The sequence below is a fragment of the Mauremys mutica genome, chromosome 6 (assembly GCF_020497125.1).
Source record: "Mauremys mutica isolate MM-2020 ecotype Southern chromosome 6, ASM2049712v1, whole genome shotgun sequence".
NCBI classification, from domain to species: domain Eukaryota; kingdom Metazoa; phylum Chordata; order Testudines; family Geoemydidae; genus Mauremys; species Mauremys mutica.
In genome coordinates, this window is record NC_059077.1 from 1,712,270 (window position 1) to 1,732,578 (window position 20,309).

General features: G+C 50.0%; 1 protein-coding gene across 3 annotated transcripts in view; it reads right to left on the minus strand.

The window, feature by feature from the left end:
• Positions 1-18,816, minus strand: part of LOC123372626 (phospholipid-transporting ATPase ID-like) — a 119,972-nt gene extending 101,156 nt beyond the window's left edge. Inside the window, exons 1-2 of one of the 3 annotated variants that reach the window (XM_045020858.1) lie at positions 6,574-6,594; positions 5,903-6,064 (exon numbers count right to left, since the gene is read on the minus strand). The gene's annotated coding sequence lies outside the window, so the exon portion shown is untranslated. The other 2 variants (XM_045020859.1, XM_045020862.1) reach the window with 2 other exon arrangements.
• Between the last annotated feature and the right edge of the window lie 1,493 nt (positions 18,817-20,309).

The following is a 20,309-nucleotide window of genomic DNA, read 5'->3' on the forward strand; positions in this document are numbered from 1 at the left end:
ACTCACAGTGACAGCTAGGGTTGCCAGTCATCACCACTGACCGGGCCATTAAAAGTCCAGTCGGCAGCACAACAGGGCTAAGTTAGGCTCCCTGCCTGCCCTGGCTCCATGCAGCTCCTGGTAGCGGCCGGCATGTCCCTGTGGCCCCTAGGCACAGTGGTGGCCAGGGAGGCTCCACGTGCCACCTCCGTCCCGAGCGCTGGCTCCGCAGCTCCCATTGGCCAGAAACTGCAGCCAATGGGAGCTGCAGGGGTGGCGCCTGTGGATGGGGGCAGTGTGCAGAGCCACCTGGCCACATCTCCACCTATGGGCCACAGGAACATGCCGGCCGCTTCCAGGAACCACCTGAGGTAAGTGTTGCCCAGAGTCCATCCCCTCATACACTCCAACCCCCTTCTCCAGCCCAAAGCCCCCTCCCACACTCTGACGAGTCTCCGTTCCTGTGTGCTTGATGGATTTTGCCATGATTGCTGTCAGGAATTGAGCCTTACCTGGCTAACAGGGCCAGCCGGGGAAGGTTGAGGTACTCCCCAGGTTGTAATTAAAACAAGTTTTCTGGACAACAGCAACGAGGCAACGCCAACAAGCTCTCATGCTTTAGTGGGAAATGATTCCTCAAAATACAGTCACTGAGAACAAAGCCACAGACTGTCCCTGAAATACAGAGTCCCAGTGCAAAGCCGCAGACAACCAGTGTCTTTGCTGCAAGGGTCAGCATATTCGGCCAGGGGATAATGTCCATTACTTTCAGTTCTCATTCCACATGTTCAGGGTTTCTCTTTCATTTGTAGTAAGAGCTGTCGTAGACAACAGGAATGAGCCAATACTCTTTGTACCCTAGTACTATTTCAGTATCTCTGGGTCTGAGTTCTGCAGCTCATATCCCAGCACAGCACTAATTTCTGCCGAGCCTGATATGGAGAAGCCTTGGCATTCAGTTAGTTCTGATTAAGTCCCATTTTCTCTATATGCTTTGCCACTCTGAGGTTGACTCACTCCCTGATCAGATGCCTAGCATGAAGTGAAGGCCTTGAGATACAAACACCCATCCTTGCAGTCCAGTATCCTGATGCCAGAACTGCTCATGAAGGACACTCTAATGGGGTGACCTCAGAGAAGCTTCTAAATGTAGAAAGCTTGCCCCAAATTCTCCACATCCAGCCCTGGCTCAGGTTTTCCATACAGCTCTCTGTGCTGCAGAGAAATCTAACCAGTACAGTATTTAATACAAGAAATAATGTCAAATTCATAACACAAACTGTAAAAGAAGAAAATACAAACATCTGGTTGAAACAACCTCCAGAAATGAATTCCATGTGAAAGACCCTGACCCATCTCCGGTGGGTGGGGATGTGTGTGTAACTTCAACAGGGAGAAGCCAGCTCTCATTTGAGATTAATTCTACCACCAGTTAGCCATCCAAACCTACATGTGCTGCAGTGAAGACACCTGAGGGGACAGGGACATCAGATTGTATATATTTTCTCCCTCTACTAAGAGCTGAATAAAATGTATATGGCCCAAATGCCTCCCTGGTGTAGCTTCACTGGAGTTGTGCCGAGAATTAATTTGGTCTCCTCTCCCCTCCTGGAATTAGAGATAAACAGAAACAAAACCCCCAGATCCCTGGAGAGGCTTTGATCTGGATCCAAAACTTTCTGTGCAGATCCTCTCTGCCCAAAATGCTAATGCAAAGTTGCTCCAGAGTAGCTGTAACTCATTAAGCCTGGAATGTAAAAAAACCCCCACAGCAGTTAACACTTCATCCATCCTCCCAACTCCCATACAGCATCAGCATCACACACAGAATTAGGATGCTCTATTGCTCACCATACCAAGCTCAGTCACTGATTTAGCAGAGCCTGCATCCTGAGGGGTGGTGGGTTTTGTTTAATAGTGGATTAATTCTCCCCCTGTTACTGCAAAGAGGCTTTAGCATGGCATTCTGCGCACAGTCTAGCTGGGGCTCATTCAGCTCCCCCCGAAAAGAGGAGTTCCCCAGTCAAAGACCATTGACGCTGCCTCTGCCTGTCTCACTGTGGATATTGCTTCAGCATCCACGAGAGCAGCGGCCTTGGTGGGGAGAGGGAGTGTCTGTGAACCAGGTCCAAGCCTTCGAAAATCTTAAAGGTAAGAGCCAGGATCTAGACCAGGGGTTCTCACAAGAAAATGTTTGGTGGCCTCAGAGTGCAGCCACCAACTCTCGCTGGTGGTCACACTGACAATTTTTCCTAAAATACTTAATTAACTTTCGGAAAAACAAATAAATATGCACATATCCATGTCCAAATCATAATTTTCATTGTAATCATATACGGGGTTTTTTGTAGACTCAATAATAAAAATAATGTACAGTCGCCTCAATTCTTGACTGGATCTAAACAGAACAGAAACAAAAGAAGGTGCCGTGTCTTTTTTGTTGTTGTTTCTTTTGCTTTTTTGGTTGCTTTATTTTTAGACTTGCTAGCTAGTAGGTCTGCTGCTGTGAAAACTGATATTTATATGTTTGTTAATATCACTTGTCATGGCAGACTTGTTAGCGAGCTGGGAGGCTGTGAAAAGTGATTAACAAACGTACAAATATCGCTTTTCACAACAGACTTACTCAGCCCTAGAATCATAGAATCTCAGGGCTGGAAGGGACCTCAGGAGGTCATCTAGTCCCACCCCCTGCTCAAAGCAGGACCAAACCCAACTAAATCATCCCAGGAGGGCCCTGACAAGCTGGGGGACAAATTAAGCCCTGGATGGAGGGGGGGGGGCAGGCAGCTCAGACAGAGCATCCGAAGAAGTGGGCATTCACCCACGAAAGCTCATGCTGCAAAACGTCTGTTAGTCTATAAGGTGCCACAGGATTCTTTGCTGTTTCTGCTCTCTGTGTGTCAAAAGTGGCAATGAGTCCAATCAGCTCTGGAGACTTTGCACTACTCTCATGATCAGAGGGCAGATGTCCAGAATGGAGGGTGTGGTCAGTGTCTCAGCCAGCACCTCACACTGTAAATAGCCATGTGATATTTGAAATACAGAGCACATGCCATTTGCGCACATGATCACTCTCCACCGCAGTTTAGTCTCTGCATGTGAATGGGACATGGAATCGGATGGTTTTATTTGCATCCATCTGATGAAGAATCTATAAACCTTCACAAACTTTAGAACAAAAATATCCTTCCATTAAAATACTAAATAGCTCACCAATAAATAGTTAGAGGGCTGGATCCCAGGCAAAGTGTGTAGCTAATGAGAGCCAGAGCAAGTTCAAGGCAGCTGGTGGGACGTGCCAGCCAACTGACCTGAGTGAAGTAATGCTACACACCCTGAGAAGAGGTCCTGAGCTTGGAACTTCCATCAGTATCAGCGGGGGTGGGAAGGATTGTTGAGATTTTGCAAGAAATTTTTGGAGTGAAATAGAATAGGCAAATTCCCAACTAATTTCTTTTAATTCTTTCCAAATTAGTTTACCCACCTATTAAGTGGGCACAATACTTGTCTTTTTAGTTGCAGCAACTATAGGCAACATTTACCAGCAGGTGTCACACACGCAGTGGTCTCCAAGACACTGCACACTTTCCTGTGTTTAGACACCACTCTAGGGTAATGGTGGGCAGTGCTGACTTTGTAATGGTGCCGCTAGAGTTAATGCTTGTATACAGTGCTCCCTTTGCAGATGTGAAGTACTAAATAGTTCAGCCAAATTGTTCCAATATTGGTGCCCGGAGGTAAAGGTGGATTCGGTTCTCTCTCTTCGGGCACTGAAATTTGAAAATTTTGGCCTTCAAACAAAATTAAAAACTAGTCACAATCTAGTCCCCCTCATTGCAGTGTGTGAGCACCTCACAACGGTGAATGTCCATAGCGTCCCAGAACGTCCCGGAGGTAGGGCAGATGGGGAACAAATGCACCAAGAGATGAAGTGACTTGCCTTCGCTCACACAGGAAGCTTGTGGCAAAACAGAGAATTAAACTCAGGCCTTCTGAACCTCAGGCCAACAACCCGACCACTGGACCTCCCCCGCTGCCTTGGGCTGAGGCTGGGTTTGACTGGTTTCAGCCTGGAATAAGTTCTAGGAAACCTAGGTGATGAATTCTGCAAATGGGACTCATGCTGGAAGTAGTGACCCAACCTGTACTCTAGTAGCACCGACTGACAAGTTGAAATATTTCCTAGAAGCCCAACAGGTTTTCCTTTTAATCAAAAATAGGGCAACCAGAGAGCTCTGCTGAGGCTCTGAGCCGAGCCAGCCCTTCAGTGATCACATTCTGAAGAGCTCTTCAAAGCTGAAGGTTTTCACTGGTCCCTTCTGGCCTTGGAGTCTTTGTGATCATCCAGTCTGACCTCCTGCATGGCACTGACTTCCTGGGCCCATACGACTGCCCTCCATTAATTTCTGTTGGAACTAGAGCAGAGCTTTTAGAAAAACATCCTGTCTGGTTTTTCAAATGGTCAGTGATGGAGATTTGTTCTTCGGGTTAATGACCCCCCTGTTAAAAATGTTACACCTTATTTCCAGTCAGAATTTGTCTAGCTTCATCTTCCAGTCACTGGATCGTGTTAGACCTTCCTCTGCTGGACTGAAGAGCCCTTTATCAAATTTCTGTTCCCCACGTAGGTACCTATAGACTGGGATCAAGTCACCCCTTAACCTTCTCTTTGTTAAGCTAAATAGATTGAGCTCCTTGAGTCTATCACTGTAAGGCAGGTTTTCTAAACCTTTACTCATTCTCATGGCTCTTCTCTGAACCCTCTGCAATTTATCAACCTCCTTCTTCAATTGTGGGCACCAGAACTGGACAAAGTCTTCCAGCAGTGGTTACACCAGTGCCAAATACAAGGTAATGTAACATCTCCGCTCCCAAACAACATTCCTCTGTTTACACATCCCAGGATCACATTAGCCACATTGCCCTGGAGCTCATGTTCAGCTGATTATCCACCATGACCCACAAATCTTTTTAGAGTCACTGCTTCCCAGGAAAGAGTCCCCCATCCCATAAGTATGGGCTGCTTTCTTTGCTGCTAATGTACAACTTTACCTTTGGCAGCATTAAAATGCATATTGTTTGCTGTGCCTAGCTTACCAAGTGATCCAGATCACTCCGTACCAGTGACCTGTCCTCATTACTCACCATTCCCCCAATCTTTGTCTCATCTGCAATCTTTACCAGTAATAATTGTAAGTTTTATTCCAAGTTTTTGATAAAATGTTAAAGAGCACAGGGCCAAGAACCAATTCCTGAGGGAGACCACTAGAAAGGCAGCCATTTGATGATGATTCCCCATCTATAATTATATTTTGAGACCTGCCAGTTAGCCATTTTTTAATCCATTGAACGTGTACTATGTTCATTTTGTATCGTTCTATTTTTTAAATCAAAATGTCATGCTAGGAAACTCATAAAACTGTGTCCATATGAAAAGACTCAGAGCCCTACAATGTGCCAAGATAATTGCTGGGAAAGAGATTCAGTCAGTTATCTGTCACGATCTGAAGTAATGACCCAATATCAGCCATCAGCTTCCATATAACATACTCCCTAAACTGACACATCTGGAAAGCCGAACTGATTTGCACTGGACACATTTGAACAAGCTAGTGATGGTTTTCATATTACTTCTTAACAGCTGTGGAGAGAGATTTTTGCAGAAAGAAAAGCAAACTGCACTTTCCTCACTGTGAAACAATTCAAACAATAGCAGAGTTTCCCCAAATAGTCTGTGTTTAAAAGCATACAGAGTTCAGCTCGCTCCACCCAGCAATGGTGCCAATTTAGTCATAAACTCCCCCCAAAACCAACGCATTTTGGTCAGACTTTACAAAGCTTCCATGTCTAAAAATGCAAACTTTCTACAGCTGAAGCTGACTGAAAAACAAACAAGGCAAAAGAAAGCATTAAATCTTACCCTTGAGGGCTTTTAAAAGTCACAGCAACAGCTACTGCCCTCCATAGCACTCGAATACACTCCTCTCTTCTCATTTATACGCTGCTTTATCCCCTCTCCAGATCAACAAACTCCTGTGCTTATTGCACACGCAGGATGTGCATCTCGGAAAGCAAAGTTACTCTAAAGTGGGAAACAAGCACGATAGGGTTTTTCTCCGATATTAAAACCCACTGCAGACCCGGTTTGCGCTGTGATGAACTGGTGACTAAATTTACTCTTAATTCCTTACTACTGACTTCACTGACCGGCCTTGGCTACTTGCCAAATTTTTCTGTCTTTTTTCCCCTCCTGTTTCCTGTAGATAGAGAAAGTGGATCTGCTCCTTTAAAAAAATAAAAAATAAAACTGCCAATCCCACCAAGCTGCGAAACACTCGGGCAGGAAGGCAAAGTGCCCAGCCCGGGAATGTCCAGCCTGGATCCTAGGGGCCACTGCTGCTCTTGCTCCGTATCCCCTGCTCGTGTGGAGGGTTTAGAAAGGGAAACGAAAAGGCAGAGAAAAAGCCAAAAGGGGGAAGCAAAAGGAGGAACTTGTGAGTGGATCGATCCATTTCTGAGCACCAGAGAGCCCGGCCCTGGTTTCATTCCAAAGCCAGTTCGCTCTCTTTAGGCACAGAGGAGCTGCCATACCAGAATAGGACCGGGGTCCTTCTCATCCAGTCTGCTGTCTCCAACAGTTACCGGTAGCAGATGCTACAGAGGAAGGTGCAAGAAACCACACAGACTACGTCATAACCAAACCACAGGGTTTCCTCCCAGCTCCAAGGCTGCTAGTGGCTGGCTTCTGTCACAAAGCATGAGGGCTTATGCTCTTTATAAAACCTTATTCCAATTCCTCCTCTGGTCTCCGGGATGCCCATATTGCCTTCTACATATGGAGTGCAGCTGTCAAGATCATCTTCCTGGCCAGTCCCTCAGACTCTCTGACTGTGCCCCTGGCTCCCCCTCCTCCAGGGGACCAAGTTCAAGTTTCTTGTCCTCACTTCCAAAACCCTTCACAATGCAGCCCCCATCTGCCTGTCTCCCACCACTTCACCCTCCACCACTGATGCAAGCCTTGACTTCCATGTGTCCATGTCTCCCACAGTCACCTTGGTGCTTCCGGTCATGCTGCCCTTTAAACATGGAAGCCACTTGCTGAATGCATCTGGGAAGCCACTGCCCTCTCCTCAAGACCAGTTCTACCGAATGCCTGCAAGAAATGAGCCAGCTCAGAACGGCCAGGTGTGGGGAGCATTGTGAAGTCATTTATTTGAAATTAAAAGCCTTTCTGTGTTGTTACTTCTCCTCCTCCCCCATCCCGTTTGTCTGTCTGTCTCCTTCCCCGGGTGTTCTTTAGGGAAGGAGCTACGGTGACTTCTCTGCGGGTGGACAGTATCTCACTTGCAGTGGGTGGGGCTGGAATACGAATAAAAAGGGAAATACATTCATGAATGAACTGATTCATAATAGCAATATGAAAGCAAAGGATTCTTCGGCCACGTGCACAAGGGTGGTCGGGGGCTGCTCCTGGAAGAGCCTAGCAATGAAATTGGGGTTTGTTTATTAGGTCCAAATCTTCCAGTCAAAGGAAGAGCCACAGGAGACCCTGCGTGCAGCAGGACTGGGGCCATTGCACAGGTGACAGAGGGAGAGGGTGCAGAAAGGACATGCAGAGAACCTCTCCACCCCTGCAAGCAGCCTCTGAAGCACATGGCCTGTCACTGCTGATCTCCTAGAATATGTCTATTTTCAGAAGGGTCATGAGGGGCAGCTTTCATTCAATCTTTTTCCCACATACGGCAATGCAGAGAATTAATACAAACAGCCAAACTAAGGGCTGGTCTACACTAAGGGGAAAAATCGATATAAGATACGCAACTTCAGCTACGTGAATAACGTAGCTGAAGTCGAAGTATCTTATATCGATAACTTACCCGTCCTCACGGCGCGGGATCGATCTCCGGGGCTCTCCATATCGACGCCGCCACCGCCGTTCGCGGTGGTGGAGTTCCGGAATCGATATAAGCGCGTTCGGGGATCGATATATCGCGTCTAGATGAGACGCGATATATCGATCCCTGAAAAATCGATCGCTACCCGCCGATACGGCGGGTAGTGTAGACGTAGCCTAGGAAACAGCAGGCAGGACTGCTCTCCTTGGGAGTCGGATCATTCTCACGCAGGATTTCCTGCTGATAAATACTTGTTCTACCAGGAATTCTCTGCCCTTCCCAGTACAGAGCATTTCTCCTGCTTCTGACAGCTCAGCTGCAACATTCGCTCTCTCAAGGGTCTCATTCTCCTCACCTCTTGAGCGCTACTTCAGCCATTCCCTGGGCCACCTGATTTTGGTTCCTCTCCATATTTAATGTGCCCCCTGCTCTCTCCTTGCCTGACAGTTTCCCTCTCTCCTTGGGCACAGCTTTTTTTTTTTTTAATGTTACCACATTAGCTGATGACATTTCATTATATGAGTCTTGTGGCACCTTATAGACTAACAGACGTTTTGGAGCATGAGCTTTCGTGGGTGAATACCCACTTCATCGGATGCATTCACACACAAAAGCTCATGCTCCAAAACGTCTGTTAGTCTATAAGGTGCCACAGGACTCTTTGCTGCTTTTACGGATCCAGACTAACACGGCTACCCCTCTGATACTTCATTATATGAGTCTCCCACTCTGTCTTCGCTGCTGCTTTGTACTCACATCGTACGACTCCCCCCTTGTCAGGTTTGTTCCTTCTGTCTCCTTTTAAACAGAAGGGGATCTAACCCCAAACTGCTCTGACTTGTGTGGCGTGGACCACGCTTCTCCTCGTAGATCCCACGGGCTGGCTTGCTCCCCAGCTTTTCAGTCACACTGGAATCCACGTTACCTGCCTTGGTGAGGATTCCATTTTTTAATCTTTATTTCTTCAGTTACCCTTTCGCCCTGGACTTCACTGAGGCTGCTCATGGGTGTGACGTGAAGCACATACACTAAGCGTCTGGAGGACCAGGGATGGCACAGCGTTATCAGTTCACTTACAGCATAGCCGCTTGCATCGGGATTTTCCATCCTGCCTAGGTCCACAAGCAACCTCTCCTCCATGGTCAATAACTTAATAAGCTAGAGCCTGTGCAGCAAAGCTGGGCTGCCCCCCTGACCACTGCAAGCACCTTACAAAGCAATGGCTGCAGGGTTTGATTCCCCCACTGACCAGCAGCCTCATCGCTAGCTGCCAATTCACCTGCTCCTGGGGCAGCAGGAGCAGGCAATATTTTTGAGGTTAATTGAAGGAAGCCAAAGACACTGAAAAGTTTCTTCAGGCTGTGCCAGGGTGGCCTGCCCCTTTAAGAGCCAGGGGCCTGAGGCTTGCCAGCCCTGTCCGGTCAGCCCCCGGGCCCCACTCAGAGAGCAAGGGGGGGCTGCTGTGGAAGGTCCTGGAAGAATTGCAGGGAAGTAGCCTGGAAGTCAGTGCCCTGTCCCTGCAGAGACAGATTTAAAGGGAGCCCAGAAAGCGGGCCGAAGAGGAGCCCCAGCAGAGTGAAAACTGTGTGTGTCAACTTTCGTTACCCCAGAAGGGGAGTAAACTCTGAGAGCTACCCAGCCGGGGGGCTGAGCCACACCAACCCCTGCTGGGGGGGAGAGAGAGAGAGAGAACCCTGGGGAGAGGAAACTGAGGCAGGGAGCACCTGCAGTGCCACACTCAGCCAGCAGGGGGTGCTACAGGGCAAAAAACCCCATGAGACACATGATGCCTAATGAACCCTGGATGGTTCCCCAGCTGTCCAGCCCCTCACTCCCCACAACACCCCTAGTTTACCTGCTCTGCGCCCCCCCCCACCCCCAATCTTCCTAGGTCTCTGCACTCAGCCCCTCACAGGTCAGGATTCTCCTGAGCTGGGGACTGCTAAGAAGCAAACCCACCCTGGAGTTCACTGACAGGTCTGTTGAGCAGGCACCCCCGTGCCAGCCTCTCCCCGCTCCCCTTACTGTCTGTACCGCACCCTCCCGCCCCGGCTGACCTGCTGTGGGAGTAGCTGAAGAGGGCACAGGAAGGTGATGCTGTGGAGTGACTTGAGAGTGGGAGGATCACCACAAAGCACATCCTGCTTTCCCAGGAGAGCCACTGGGAAACTCCACACCCCCCCCCGGCTGGCCAAGTTCAGTCAAATGAACCCCTGAGGACACGAGCCAGAGTCTGGTCACAGGCCCCGGTGGACATTCAGACCAACACCAGTGATTTCAAAGAAATGGCTCTGGATTCATACCACTGCAGAGCTGGTTTCTTGGGTGCAACTTGAATAGAAGCTTCTGGGCCAAATTATCTATCCATCCATCCATCCAGGTTCTTATACTGTGCCCACCACCGTGACACCTGACTCCAAGAGGGTGATGTAAGTTACACCTCAGGTGTGCGCTGATAAAAAAACAGGTTCAGCAGGTGTGTCGACAATAATGGGACTCACACTGATTAGGATTCAGCAGGAGTACAGGACAAGTACAATTTACACACGGCAGGGAAGAAAGCAGCTTTTCCGGCTACACCCCCTACCAGGAGGGTATAAGATAAAGGGGCCTGTCCCCTGCACCATCCAACATCCTGCCAGGATACCACAGCTGTGTAAGCCACACTATGGGCACACACTACCAGATCAGTGCGAGCTACTGTGCCATTTATACCTGTGCCATTACACCTCTCTCGCCCCCAGGGCCACACCCTAGTGTAAATCCTACCTCCAGTGACTTCAGCAGGAATCTTCTGGATTTACAGCAATGGAACTGAGCAGAACTTGGTCCCAATCTGTAATCCATCCCCGCCACCTCCCCCCTGAACTTGGCCCTTTCAATCCATAATAAATTGTGCAACATCATCTCACTGGTGTGTGTGTGTGTGTGTGTGTGTGTGTGTGTGTGCGTGTGCGTGTGCGTGCGCGTGCGCGTGCGTGTGCGTGTGCGTGTGTAATACACACTCTGGCCTCGGGTAAGAGAGGGACTTTAGTGATGGGAATTGAAGATCTAGAGTCGGGCTGTGCACAGCCCGGCTCAGGAGTTTGGGAGCCTGGATCTAGGCCCATGGCTTGTAACACTAGCTGTATTTATTGCAGTGAGTGAAGACGTGTCTTCGTCCTTGTCACATCACAGAGCAGCGCTCACCATCTCTTTGTTGGCAGAAGTTGCTCAGCTGAACAGCAGAGCCCTGGGCCCCACCTCAGTGCTCGGACCATCCCTACTCCACCTCTCTTAGCCACCTCCTCCTGCCACTCTCCTTTGTGCTTCTTCCATGCCACCCCTCTGCACTGGGCACTGCCTTCCTGAACGTAACTACCCAGGGACTCCCTTCTGTAAGCTCCCCGCCTTCCGCAGAGCCCTTCGCTCAGCGATACTTCACCCCGTAACCACCATTAACCATCCAATGGCATTACCAGGAAATCCACAACACAACCACATCGCACTTCCAACAGGAACGTGGTGACCTCCTTCCATTGACCTTTGTCCTATCTGCCTAGGTAGCTACATGGCCCTGTCGCCATCATAACACACACCTCCCCAGGCTTTAAAATAGAAACGACTCTCTCGCCTTTGCCAGCCCATAGAAAAGCGAGCAGGGTCAGTTTCTGGCCCTTCCCTTTGTTGATAATCGAGTCTCTGCGGGAGTGGGCGTTAAAAACGCGCGGTGGCGGAGCAGAGTTTTGCATTTAGTTCTGAGCCCAAGGAGGCCCAGGGTCATTCTGTGTCAGCGAGTGAGCTGAGGGCCAGCTCCCAGGAAAGTTCTGTCTCCCCCACTCACCAGCACCCTCACTGCTATGATGGGGAGACACGACCACAGGAAGAGGTGCTCCCTCAAGTAGACGGGGCCTGTACGGGGTGCTGGGGGCCCTTGCTGGTCCCTGAAGTCAATGGAAGTTGAGGGAGGTCAAAATCAAAGCTGTGTGTGTTTGTTTGACTGTGAACTGCTGCTCATACCTGGGCTGCTAGAGAAACCCACAGGGAATAATTACCACCTGCAGCAGCAGCAAACCCCAAAATGTGTCTGCGTTTAGTGCACATTTCCCGACCATCCTCAGTGAGCCTCCGGGGGATACTCGGGAGGGCTTGTGGAAGGCTAATCATGCCAGCGTGAATAGAAAATCACTAGCTGAGGGTAGGAAAACAGCCAGGCTGGTCAGAGCACAGAGAGATTACAGCACTCTTAAAATGTGTGTTATACAACATTTCCTGCTGCTATTTGCAAGGCAATGGCTGTATCTAACACACGTGCTGCACGCAGGGATCCTTTAAGCCTCCAGTCACAGGCACCCGCCTCAGCTGGACTTATCAAAGACGAGACAAGGTGTTTGAGGAGTCAGAAGCTCCCTCACTGTGGCCCAGTCCTGGCTCACATCTAAGGGAAATTCAGCCCGTCCGGTGAGCCAGCACGAGACCTAGGCTGTGTGTACAACCTGCCTTGGGCTGGCCCTGTGCGCAGGGAGAACGGTACCTTTGTGACACTGAAGTGTCTGGGGGGGTTGGGTGGCAGAGACTCGATGCAGGACTAAAGCAGTAAGGATGCAGTTCTACCTGAGGAGGCTGCATGAGATCTGTGCACTGGGAAAACCCTGGTGCAACCCTACACAGAGGACTACGCTAAGGCACCACGGAGAGTTCTCTGCAAGCCCTCAAGATGTGGAGCTGGAAACAGCACCAGACCACAACAGACCATCTGATGGGGTGTGTTCTCCGCACTGGCCCTGCAAGAGCTGAATTAGGCCGCAAGCAGCGGAGCTTTAGGCTGGAGGCAGCTAATCAGATAGACGCTCACCTGCGAGGGACAGGGAGGTTTCTACAAAAGCCAGGAGGCTGGCAGCGAAGGGGCAGCTGCGAAAGGCTGCAGTCATCCCTGGGAAGAGAGGAGTGTTTGGACGCTGCAGAGATGAGTTCTCTAAAGTTAGTCCCTGGGAGGACGGAGGGAAGAGACTGGCAAACCCAGAGGAGCGGGGAAGGCCAGGAGGTACAGAAGCAGCTCAGGGAAAGGCAGCAAGGTGCAGGGAAAGGACCTTGGCTGCTGTGTTGAGGGTCCCTGAGCTGGAACCCGGAGTAGAGGGTGGGCCCAGGTTCCCCTGCCCTCCCCCCTCCCCCGCGGGAGGGGCACCGTGAGGCAGTGAAGCAGACGACTGCCCGATACTGCCGGAGAGCGGGAACCTTGATACGCTCCCCCAGAAGGGGAAATCACAGTAGTGACCTGGCCGGAGGGCTGAGTCCTGAAGAGGACACCGTGGCTCCTGAGAGCGAGAGAGGGGCTGCAGGGGAGAAACTGACGGGGTGTAACTGCTGGAAGGGGCGCCGGCCTCACCACGTGAATCCCCGGGAGGCGCCGCCATCCAGCGGTGAGTAGAGCAAACCTGTCAGAGAGCAGTACCAGGCGATCAGCCCTCAGAGCTTCAAAGTTGCCCCACTAAGGGTCATGGAGGGGCAGGGCCCACTGATCTAGACAAGCGCTAGGAGGAAGAGTTTCTTAAGGGCTGCACTGCAGCATTGTGTTCCATTTCCACCTCCTCCGCCCCTGCCATTTCCTGCACAAAGCCTTTGTGAACATGAACGTGATCCATGGGATTTCAGAAAAAGAGCAGCTTCTCTTGCTTTTCCGATGGCAGTGTCAGCCAGAGCGGAGATGTCTGGAGAGGGAGGACATGGTCTTCACGGCAGTCCCCGGCCCCTCCCAGTTTCTGTCATTCAGTTCTTTGACCCTCAAGTAGTGTCTATCAGGAGAACCTCAGCACAGAACCCAGAGGGGATTCCTCTTACAGATCCCATTATTCTCAGAAATGCTTTATTCACAATTCCATGTTAAACACACTAAGTGCGAGTGCATCTGTATCATCTCTTCCCCTAGGCCACAGGCCCACAGACATGCACATTCTTCAGGGACAGAGTGCAGCAATTCATTGTCTTGTACGAGTCATCCCTTGGAGGTCAATGTTATAGCCTCTGTAGGCTGCAGTTACTGGAGGGTGATAAAATGGCAACACCCCAGAGAGGTCAACTCTGCAGCTTGCATAGTCCTATTCAGTTCCCAGAGGGTGACAAGAGCGCACACATTTAATTAAGCAAGTGTGACAGTCTATCCACAGGTGTACAGCAGTGTCCACGCCTGCACACACGCCGGGAGATACAAGCAGACTGACGGATTATTCTAGCCTTAAAGCCTGTGGCTGGGGAACTTCCTGACCTATAAAATCTCCAGGTCTGCAAGCTCAGAGAGGAGGGATAGAACCCCTGCTTCATGGCACAGGATCATTGCCAGAAGCGTCAGTGAGAAATGCCCAGCACATACAGCATGGCACAACTGGCCAGGTGCATTATGGGAGGATTAACATGACTTTGCTCGGAAACATCAGGTACTGGCTGATCCAGAGTTGGGATAGTGCAGCTAATACCCAAGAGTCTGAAATGGCACGGAAAAGACTATGCATCAAATTCACACTGGTATAGGTATGCACCAGTCCATTATCTTCCATTGAGCTTCCCCTGGTGACACTTCACTACATGTATAGCAACACTTTTCATTTTAATTGCACAGAATAACCTGTCCAGTAAATATCAGCTACAAGTAACTGCAGCTCAGCCAGTGCTGCGTACAGGCAGTTTCAGGGCCTGAGACTGTTCTCAAAATAGCATGCCACCTTTGCATTCATGCAACTATAGTTTGTTTGCTGTTAGACCATGCCCTGTCCTCCAGACCCAAGGTGTTTAAGGGAAAAGCCACATCTTCCTAGCTCCCAAAGCCAGGGACAAAGGGACCTATTATTCTCATCTCCATGCACAGGTACAGTGTGTGATATTTACATACGGAACTCTCATTAGCATTCACTGGAGTTTTGCATATAGATCCATGTGCATCAAGATGAAAACATTGAAAAATCTGCCCTCAGCCCAGGGCCTTCTGGATGGGATGGGAAATGTAAGCTTTCAGGCTGGCCACAGCCATGCTGATGCAATCATCCCAGAGAGACACGACCATGCAAACAGGCTGCACTGGTACGTCGCTGTATTAATCAATCTGAAATGACATTGCAGGGCTGGCTCAATGCACACCTTTATCGTAGTGTAAAAGCTCCAGAGTAATGTCTGAAACTGGTTTTAGAAATACAGCATTAGCTCAAAATTGCTTGGAATGTCTAGAATAGTTTGTGGGGGGTTCGGAGGACGGAAGGGGAGTGAAACCAAGTGCTTAACATTGGTAGGGTCCCACATGAAGTCATCTAATCCATTCACTGGCTGCTGCTTGTTGTGGCGGGAGTGTAACATCTCTAGAACATTTCTAGCAATCAGCAGGTGAAAGATTTAGTGACTTCACTGCCTCCCTGGAAGCTGGCTTCATTCCCCAGCTCATTTTATCACTGCAACAGTTTTTCCTATAGTTGTGATTGTTTTTGTCTAATTTAAATTCATATTTCTAGTCTTGTCTTTGCTAAAGAACAATTACGGGGGGGACTCTACTGCAGAGCATCACAGGGAATACTCATTTTTCCCTCAAGTAACCCTACTCCAGCTCGTGTGAACTTGTAACGCTGAGGCAGCAGTTTTGATAATAAGAGAACAAATTAACTCCTGCTTGTGCACAGACTTGAAAAACAAGGTGCAGGGGGGAATAAGTGGTGAGACAATGGTAACAATTTTAATACCAAGCAGTAGCTGTTACCAAGAGGAAGTGAAGGGAAAGCTGAAAGGCCTAACACTGGTTACTTGCTAAGTCCAGGTGGCTCTGGGTGTTGACTGCAATTCCAAAAGGCAGAATAAACTCAGGATGGCACAAAGGATGGAGCCAGAAGGACACAATGTGAGGCAAATATAACACGTTAAATGACCTAGAAAGGCAAATGGAGCAGCCGATGGGCCAGTGAAGCAAGTGTGATGGTAGCTCAGAAGGGATCTCACACGAGTGCACTACATACATCCTGCTTTGTCTGTTCTTGGACTTCCCAGCCGCAGTGCTGAACCAACTATCGTAGGATATTGCATTGCTGCCCATCACCCTCGCATCAGATCACCTTCCACAGACAATCATGAAGACCCTACTGGACTTCTCTGCATCTCCTCCATTTTTGGGGTAAAACGTCTCACTTGGGGTCTGGGTCTGGGTTTTTTGGGTAGATTGAATTGTTTCCGGGTTTTGGGTTGCTGGGGATGTTAATGGTGAGTGTCTCATGCTTGCAGCAACAGATTATGCAGTCATGGATAGCCTGTAATCTCGAGCTCTCCAGCCTGTATTATCTTCATATAGCTAGTGGGCCCGATTATGATTGCACACTGTTTTACATCACTGTCACTCCCAGACTCACAGCTGTGCATGTCTGATCCTGCTCTCATTGGAGTCAACAGCAAAATGTCACTAACTTGAATGGAATCAAGCTGGAGCCCTTAATCAGAGTCACTAGCGTATGGAATGAAAAATGGAAAGGCTGCCGCAGCAAACACAGACCGACTGACTTCCAGGAAAGTGCGTCCTAGCACAGCGTAACCCCTCCCCTCCCCCAAGGCATACACCAGAACCCTTATTTGTCTGCACCAGAAACCTATTTTTGTCCAACGTTGTTTAACTTTTCTCACAGATAATGGAAGCCAGTTACAGTCTGACATGCAAAGAGATACGCTCCCAAGGAGCAGAGTATTTGACTTGGATTCCGTGTCTATCACCACGCCATATTCGCTGTTTTCTCCTTCTCAGTATTTTCAGCACAGAGCGAGGCGGTTAACTTCAGAAAGGTGATGTCAAAGATATGTAGGTTGTAAATAAGCCAATAACTCAGAACCCAAAGCTAAAATGCACTAAATCACATACCAGAAGCTAAGACACGTCCACAGAGAATCTTTTTGCCTATGTAAGAAAAATAAGTCACTCACTTTAAAGGAAGCAATGAGTTACGTTTGCACCAGTGCAATGTGAACTTCAAAACAACAACAACAACAACAAGGAGACCTTGTGCACTGCAGGTTATTTCGCTCTGACATGAGATGCAGAGACCTCTTTAAAGCCCTGTAACAGGGTGACTGCCACAACTGCGCCCCCTCGTGGCCTGCGGTCGCTTTGCAGACACCCTGCCACAGTTTCGCTCCTTGGACTCTTCAAAAACTCCAGATCAAAACACTCCCCTTCTGGGGTCCAATTTATTCAGTCCTCAGGTACACACACTGGCCCCCCAGGTCCCAGCTCTAGTTCAGTCTCTCTCTTTGGTAGGGGACTCCCCAGCCCTCCTTCCTGGAGCTGGGCCCCTGTTCATCATCTCTCCTCTGATTCAACCACCACTCCCAGGCTGTATCGGCCCAAGCTGAGCCTTCTGGCTCTGCTTCCAAACCTCCCCTGGGACCAGGGACTTCTCTGCAATCTCTGAAGTTTCCTGAGCTTCCCCTTCTCCTGCAGCTTCCTGGTGCTCTCATAGGGGACGCCAGTCTTCCATTACATGGCTTTCATGTTCCCCACCTGGGGAGGCGAGTTAAACTTGTCACAGGTGGTCTGCCACACATCTTCCCTTATGGGGACAAGCCGCAAAAGTATTTAATCATAGAACCATAGGGTGAGAAGGGGCTGCAAGGGTCATCTCGTCTAATCCCCTGCCAAGATGCAGGACTTGTGGCTAAACCATTCAAGCCAGATGGCTCCAGTCTCCTTTTGAAACCCTCCCGTGAAGGAGCTTCCTGAGGCAGTTTGTTCCATTGTCCTCCTCTCCTTACAGTTTGGAAGTTTTTTCTGAGATTGACTCTCAAGCTGTTATGCTGTAATGTTGTTTAATGAATCCTTTGGCTGCTCTTAGGCAGGTAATCTTGTCTCTCACACTCCAGGCCTCACAGCCTGTGCCAGCAGGGTGTTCTCATCACTTCATCAGTAACTTGGCTCAGCTAATATTCAGAGGAAAGACTCAGGTAAAAGTTCTGCGGAGTCATGCTCTAGGGTTAGGGCAGAAAACCTGCTGCATCTAACACAGAGAGGAGCTAATCCTGCTGGCCTGACTCGGGCCAAACTCCCACGGGCTTTCTGCATGAGCACCGCTGCATTTCCCCTGGAAATTTAAGGCCTGAAGGGACCATTATGACCACGTAGTCTGACCTCCTATAGGCCAGAGAATGTCACCCAGCAATTCTGCACTGAGCCCATCACTTCTCTTTGAGCTACTGCAGCTCTTTACACAGGGATCCTATCACGATTCAAAGACTCCAGCTGATGGAGAATCCATCACATCACTAGTGAAGTGGTTCCAGTAGTTTAATCTCTGTTAAAATAAAGATGAAGCCGCCAGCGCCAAGGATGGCAAGAGACCTCTCAGACTTCAGCACACGGAGAAAGCAAAAGTTAATCTCCGCAGGGAAAAAATAAATGGAGAGAGGATGAGTGGGAGCCTTTCCATTGACTTCAACAGGCTTCGGATCAGGCCTCACTTGAATGGCCTGAATTCATTAAGTTCGTCATTAAGCTGCAACAACAGGGTTCCATTACCTGCAGGAAACTTATCACCAATAAACGTCAGACAGCCGCTCGAATGCCACTCATCATCTCACATGTACAGAAGCAGAGGAAACCCGCATTCTGAAGAGGAAATTACCTGAATAGAAAGCTTTGAACTCAGGGCTTCTCACATGAGGATTTACATTTTTCTTCTATATCATATAAAAGAATTGACTTACCTGGCTGTTCTCTGTGTCTCCTTTTCTATCTGGAGTTGTTTGCCAAGAAAAGCACTATGTGATTACGTGCCACATGAAAAGCTACTGCTTCTTTTTAAAATCCTTAGATAAACATGTAGGTCAGAATGCCAAACTTCTCTCTAACTCGTCAACCGTGGTATAAAGCCCAACAGGGAAAAGTGCTCGTTCCAGGAGCTGCAGGTGAGACCGTGCTGAGACGCTCTGTATGGGACACTTAGCCAAGATCAGAAGTTACAGTGAGTCCCCGTGGCGCTTGGCATAGTTAATAAAGGCTCCAAGAGACAAACACCCAGCATGGCTCCTGGGTCTGTGGGTGGAACAAGGCACCGCGTAGCACTGAGTAAATAAAAAGCAATTGATCATTGGACTCACGTATGACATCAGGTATTAATACCACTGGCACCAGAAACAGGACTCTGTATTTCTTGTAAGAGAAACACCACCTGAAAAACCTCACTCGTACACACAGGTTGCAGCAAGGGGGAGAGATCCTGTGCTCAACCTTCTGCATTCAGCCGACTCTGGTTTGGTTCCCAAGCCACAACGTCAGTAGAGAACTTCAAAAGTGAAACAACAGTTATTTTAGGTCTGGACAGCACTCAGCACAATGGTGCCTGGACCTGAGCGAGGCCTCCGGGCACCATTAACTCACAGGTCAGAGTGTCTTAGGGTGACCAGAGAGCAAGGGAGAAAAATCGGGACACGGGGTGGGGGGCAATTGGTGTCTACATAAGACAAAACCCTGGATATCAGGACTGTCCCTATAAAATCGAGACATCTGCTCACCCTAAAGCAGGGGTGGGCGAACTTTTTGGCCCGAGGGCCACATCGAGGTTGCAAAATTGTATGGAGGGCCAGGTAGGGAAGGCTGTGCCTCCCCGAACAGCCTGGCCTCCGCCCGCATCCGACCTCTCTCACTTCCCACCCCCGACTGCCCCCCTCAGAACCTCCCGACCCATCCAACCCTCCCTGCTCCTTGTCCCCTGACTGCCCCTCCTGGGACCCCCCGCCCCTTATCCAACCCTCTGGAACTCCACCCCCCTGCTCCCTGACTGCCCAGACCCCTATCCACCTCCCCACCCTGACAGCCCACGCTTATCCAACCTCCCCGTTCCCCGTCCCCGACTGTCCCCCCCCCGAACCTCCTCCCCATCCAACCACCCCCTGCTCCCTCTCCCCTGACTGCCCCTCCTGGGACCCCTCGCCCCTTATCCAACCCTGTGGAACCCCCCACTGCTCCCTGACTGCCCAGACCCCTATCCACCCCCCGCCCCCTGACAGCCCACACTTATCCAACCCCCACGTTCCCCGTCCCCTGAGTGTCCCTCCCGAACCTCCTCCCCATCCAACCACCCCCTGCTCCCTGTCCCCTGACTACCCCCTCCTGGGACCCCTCGCCCCTTATCCAACCCTGTGGAACCCCCCACTGCTCCCTGACTGCCCAGACCCCTATCCACCCCCCACCCCCTGACAGCCCACACTTATCCAACCCCCACGTTCCCCGTCCCCTGAGTGTCCCTCCCGAACCTCCACCCCATCCAACCACCCCCTGCTCCCTGTCCCCTGACTACCCCCTCCTGGACCTCTTGCACCTTAATCCAAGCCCCCTGCTCCCCGCCCCCTTACCATGCCCTGCAGGAGCTCGCAGCCCCGCCGCCCAGAGCACTGCCCGCGCGGTGGCATAGCTGCAGGGGAGAGGGGACAGCAGGGGAGGGGCCG